Source organism: Phodopus roborovskii, unplaced genomic scaffold, assembly GCF_943737965.1.
Source record: "Phodopus roborovskii unplaced genomic scaffold, PHOROB, whole genome shotgun sequence".
Taxonomy (NCBI): Eukaryota; Metazoa; Chordata; class Mammalia; order Rodentia; family Cricetidae; genus Phodopus; species Phodopus roborovskii.
In genome coordinates this window covers 9384459-9390619 of record NW_026126585.1, presented here as the reverse complement: position 1 = coordinate 9390619, position 6161 = coordinate 9384459, and positions in this window count along the sequence as shown.

Sequence of the window (6161 nt, the reverse complement as noted above, 5' to 3'; positions counted from 1 at the left end):
GCTGTTGGCATAGTTGTAGGCAAGCAAGTTAAGAGCAAAATTCTACCAAGAGAATTAATGTACACACTGAACACATCAAACACTCCAAGCTCTAAAACAGATTCCTGAACTACGTGAAGGGAAGTAATCAAAAACCAAGGAAGCCAACAAGAAAGGTACCTGGACTCAACTGAAATACAAGACTGCTCATTCAGAGAAGCACATTTAGTGAAAACTAGCAGGAAGGAACCTGAGCTGCTGGATCCCTTCCTTCCATGTGAGCCCAAGACTTACTAGCTGTACAAAAAGACATAAAATGTAATATAAACAATAAAAATCCCCAAACAAACAAAGTAGGTTTGACTCAAAGAATAGCAGCAGAGATTGACCTCTGGTCTCCCCATGTGGGTAAGCATACATCCACACACCCATACACCCATACACATACACATACACACACACACACACACACACACACACACACACACACACACACACACACACACACAAAGAGGGAGGGAGAGGGGGAGAGATCAGGATGAACTTCTATTCTATTCAATTCATTTGAATGCGTGCTTTTCATGATACAATTACTTCAAGGTCAAGCTGACAGCCTAGTTTGACTATTTTTAGTTGGGCTGGTCTTCCTCACTTAAAAACTAAACTGTCGTTTATGTTCAGTTGCAATCCTTAAGTCTGGATCTAGCTCTGGCAAATTCTCTTTTATGCATGTGTTTCTGTTTGTGGTGCATGCAACTAAGTGCAGGTACCTGGAGCAAATAGAAGAGAGTATGGCTGTGACTGGACCATAGTAGGTGCTGAGAACCAAACTCCTGTCCCATGGATGAGTGGTGACTATTTCTGCTGAGCCATATTTCCAGTCTCCAGATTCTGTATTTAACAATAGTCTATAGGTTTGATCCATTCCTATAAGACTTGCTTAAAATGTTTCAACTTAGCCTGTGCCTCAGAGCCTTAAATTTGATGCTAAGAAAGGATTAGCAACTACCGTGGACCCAGCAGGAACCCTTGAGAGGCTTTTCAGTTGAAGCAACTATAATCTCTTTCTGATAAGGCATATGTCAAGCAGTGATAACAGGGAGCCTAGGGTAGCACTTCCTTTTTTTTTTTTTTCCCCTGGGTTCTTCCTCGTCTCAGGATTCTGCTATTTCCCTCCAAATGGTCTTCAAAGAACATTCCTATACCTATACCTCACCTGGAGTGCACAGTCTTCCATCATCCCAGAAAATCTTTCTCTCTCTAATTCCAATCTGTCATAACGATGTTCAACCAAAACCTTTCTTTATTTAATAATTCAAAGTGTTCTTCTAATTCTGTCCAAGGTGGAGCTTCTCTCTAGAGTTTTCTTTAGCCCTTATAGAGTATCTTAAGCTATGCTGTTTGTAAGATTTTTGTGCTCCTTTGAAGCCATTGAAGGGGAGGGATATACTGTGTTTTTCTATTTTGTTTGATGTAACAACTAGTTTTAGGCTGTATGTTAATTCACTCACCTCATTAATCATCTACCAAGAATCATTTATTGTCTATATTTTATTTGTTTGTTTCTTTGACAGAGGCTTAAGATAGAAATATTAAGAACACAGTTTTTGGATTCTAATGTCTTATAACTAAGTAGGTGGGACAGATTGGATAGGACAAATTGAGTAAACATTATGCTGAGATAGCTGGTCATGTGAGAGGTACCTGGGAAAATTCCAAGACCCTCATACAAGCAAGAAACAAAAGGATCTGAGATTTCATCAGGGAAAAATGACACTTAAATTAAGAAGTGAAATCTAACAGTGACTGACCCAGTGACAAAGAGGGTGGGTTCAGTGCTCAGTAAGTTAGGTAGATGTGCTACATTACAAGATCCACATGCCTCCCATGGATATCAACCAGGCACAGTATATCAAGTTGCAGGCAGACGAAGATTCTCCTCTCCTATTAAGGATGGAAAAGGTAATCCAGTAGGAGGAAAGGGTCCCAAAAGCAGGCAACAAGTCAGACAGCCCCTGAACCCACTGGTAGGAGTCCCACAAGAGGACCAAGTTCCACAATTGCAACATACATGTAGTGTGTCTATGTCAGACCCACACAGGTTCCCTAGTTGTTGGTTCAGTCTCTGTGAGCCCCTGTGAGACTAGATTAGTTGGGTTTGTGGGTTTCCTTGTGATGTCCTTGACTCTACTTGCTCCTGCTGGTTTCTCAGGACAGAGGAAGAAGAGTGCACAGGAGAATGGGGGGTGTATTTGTTGGAGTGGAAAAAGAAAAAAACAAAAAAAAAAAGAAAGTCACATAGTCCCATGATCTACGCTACAATTTTCTCCTAGTTATACCTGAGAACTACAGTAGGTTCTGTTTTCTTGCCTTGTCCAATGATTTAGGCAGCAGTGAATTAGTCCAAGAAAGATGGAGAAAGCTAAGTTATGTTAAAGAAAATATAAAACCACCAACCCTGTGCTAAAATGGCCCACTTGGGGTACTGACACTAGCTTATTCCAGAAAACAGAGCATTGCCTTTCTTCTTTAGAATCACTAATTTTAATAATTGAATAGGTACAGAGATCTAGAGTGCTGTGTGATCTGTGTTCCTGCCATAAAGTCTAGGCTCTGCAAGTGAGGAATCCACAGCCCAGGTGACGAACAGTGAATCTAGGGTAATAAGCTGTGGTAGAAAAAGATAAACAATTGTGTGTCTTAGGGAGAGGGATAAGGGAACTCTGCCTAAAGCTAGTTGTATGTGGGGTGAATTTAATAAAGGGTAATTTCCTCACTGTGGTGACCAAATGCTCAACAAAAGCAATATAAGAAAGGTAGAATGACATGGCGCAGGAATGTGAGTCACTGGTCACAATGCATTCACAGACAGGAAGTAAAGAGATTGATGATTTTGCTCAGCTTACTCAGTTCAGGTCCCAGACCCTGAAGTGATGTGCCTATAATCGGGGTGCATCTTCCTACATCAGTTAACCCAATCTCAAAACTCTTTCAGAGAAATACCTACAGGTTTGTTTGCTTGGCAGTTATCAAGCTGACCATCTATACTAACCATTTCAGGAATCATAGTGTCTACAATGAGCAAAACATGTTGAATTATACAAAGGATGGTTTCTTACTATTAGCCTCGGTCAAATAATTTAAAAGAATAATTTATTACATTGTTATCGTCCTGAAGTGCTTTTGTTTTATTTAAGTGATTTAATTATACCTAGCCAAAATCCACATTGTGGAAGACTAGACATTGACAAAATGTGTTACAGGCCAGCTTTGGAGGAGAGTAAGGGACAAGGGTGCCCTCATCTTATTATGGTGTAGTGATGCAGAGAATACAAGGGATAGGAAATGAACTTCACCTAATCTGTTTTTGCAGAAGGTAGGCACTGTGGCATAGATAATATTCATCTGAAGGGGGAAGTATGTGTGTACCTCTGTGTGTATGTTCCTGCAGGTAGGTGTGTGTGTGTGTGTGTGCACGCGTATGCATGTGTGTGTGCATTTGTATGTGTATGTGTGTGCACATATATACTTGTGTGTATATGTTTGTAAGCATGTATATTTTTGTTATATTTGTATGAATATGTTGTGAGTGACTGAGGCAAGCAACCATCAGCATCAGCTTGGAGTGTTCAGCTGTACCCACTTGCAAGAGATCATGACATCTGGGATTGTTGACTGTCTGTATACCTTCTGGGGGGGGGCGGGCTGAATATCCAGCCATTCCCTAGTAAATGCTGTATGCAATTCTGTCTTAATTGAACATAGGCTTAGAGAGAGGCTGAAGTATATTGGCCAGGGTGGGATGCTCTATCTATGTGGCTAGAAAGAAGCCCTCATCCTTGCTGGGTAAAATTATTGGCTACTGGGGAGGAGTGCCCACATTACTATAAGTGAGCCTTGATCTATATTTTATAAGGAAGACCAATAAGTTCTTTGGAATTGTTCCTAAATTTATCATTGTAAGTTTAGGGAATTGTTGATATGGTTTACATCTCCGCTGGAAAGGAGTTTTTGTAACAATGCATACATACATACACTGCTTGTGTGTGTTTGTATGTATGCATATATATGTATATAATTCATATGTGAGTGCATATATATATTTAAGTACATATGTATGTATGAGTTTATATGTGCATGTGTAAATCTGTGTATATGCATACATGTATGTATTTGTATTCATATGTTTGTATATGTGTGCACAGGCCTGTATATCATTTTATGCATATATATTTCTGTATATGTGTGTATGCTTGTGAACAAAGGAATGAAGGAAATTCATCCATTTAAAAGGATAGAAATGATTTTGATACATTCTTTCCCAATGTCATAGGTCAGATCATATCTCCACCTAATAAGGTTAAGCAAGGAAAGTAAAATAATTTTTCTATCCCACCCAGGATGTTGATTTCAACATTTTCCTTTGTTCAATTTCCTTACAACATCTTGAAACCTGAACTGTTTGTATTATTTATATCTCAGTACTCGGGTAGACTTATTTTCTTCTTGCATCTTAAAATGTAAAATATTTATGTAACATATTTGGTGTGAGAGGGCCTGAAAGGGACAGGCATCTGCCCTTCCTTAAAACGGACAACATGCCTCCTTCCAGTGCATCAAAAACAGATCTTATTGGTGTGTGGTCCTCATCTGGGCTTGCCCTCAGGTTTATTAGAGTCCTCGAAGTGTCCTCATCTTCTTTTCCAGAAGGTATTTTATAATTTACATGAACAATAATTAAAATGCTTAGTCAGCAACATCTTTCAAAGCATCCATTGCATGATTTCAAAAAATGCAATGTTTGTTTGCATACATGTCTGTGTGTCATGGAGCTAAGGAAATGTATTCAGGAATGGGGACAAAACACTTCTTTTCTGGTTTCCTCTCAGTGCTGAGCCCAGTGAGCAATACCATGAATATTTCAGACCCTGGAGGAAGACAAAGCTGTGAATCCTGGCATCACCTTCTACAGTCGAGTTAACTTTATCAAAGTTACCTGCTTTACTTGAACTTAGCTTACCAGTTTTTAAAATGGGAGAAACAAAGGACATTCATCACAGAACTTTAGTCCATTAGAAGAATAACAGAATTAGTGAATACAAAAACACAGCTCGAGGTCAAGCATAATTTAAGTTCTTAAAGAGTTTTCTTTCATTGATTCTAAGATTCACACCTCCTGTATTTTAACATTTTTATATAGAATGCTATACATTACAATTGGACTCTTATCATTTGTCTTACAATTATTGAAGCAAAATAGTCATAATTACATATAGGACTAATTATTGGAACAGAGGGCTGAAGAGTAGCCCATGGTTAAGAGCATTTGTTTCTCTTCCAGAGGACTAGAGTTCACTTCCCAGCACCTGTATTGGGTGCCTTAAACCCAACTCTAATTCCAGCTCCAGGAGAATCAATTTTGTTTTCTGGACTCTGGGGGCACTTCATTAACATATACATACAGATAAACAAATATACACATAATTAAAAATAAAATGAATCTTAAAATTGAAACAGAATTGTGTTTAAAACAATCTCAGAAATAGTAAAAAAAAAAAAAAATCATATACCCACATTTTCAGGGGAAGTATTTTGCAGCAGGGAAAACATTAGACTCATAAATTAGGGCAAGATTAATGTATTAGAATTCTCCAGTAGAATTTGTTCATGTGTTTACCCGACAGATATTTCTTTGTCATACCCGATTATCTTGTAAGATGAGATCATTTTCTTTATAGATCTAGTAGCAGATGCCCTGGGACCAGGGAGGGATAGGTTGGGTGGATTTGAAAGATCATGAAATAGGCGAACCCTACGACCAGGTGAATTGAGGTAGAATTTAAATTGGAATTAGCCTTTCTCTGTTCACAGGAGAAACATCCCTGGAGCAGGTGTATGGCATTGTTTCTACAGTTTCTACCTTTCATTGTGACTGATGTAGTGTTGAGTTCACAGTAAATACTCTGCTGACCATTGCTCATTGGCTGATTCCCCATTTGTCTGAGAATTGTTTGTATATTTAACAGACAACTGCTGGCAGTGCACCAATATACTATTATCAACAGAACAAATATCCCTGAGAGTCAACCTTGTATCAGAGTTCCATTGTCTGAGAGGATTTTCTCATTGTCTTTCCCATAACAACTCGATAACTGGGAATACAACACGACACCAAGAAATAG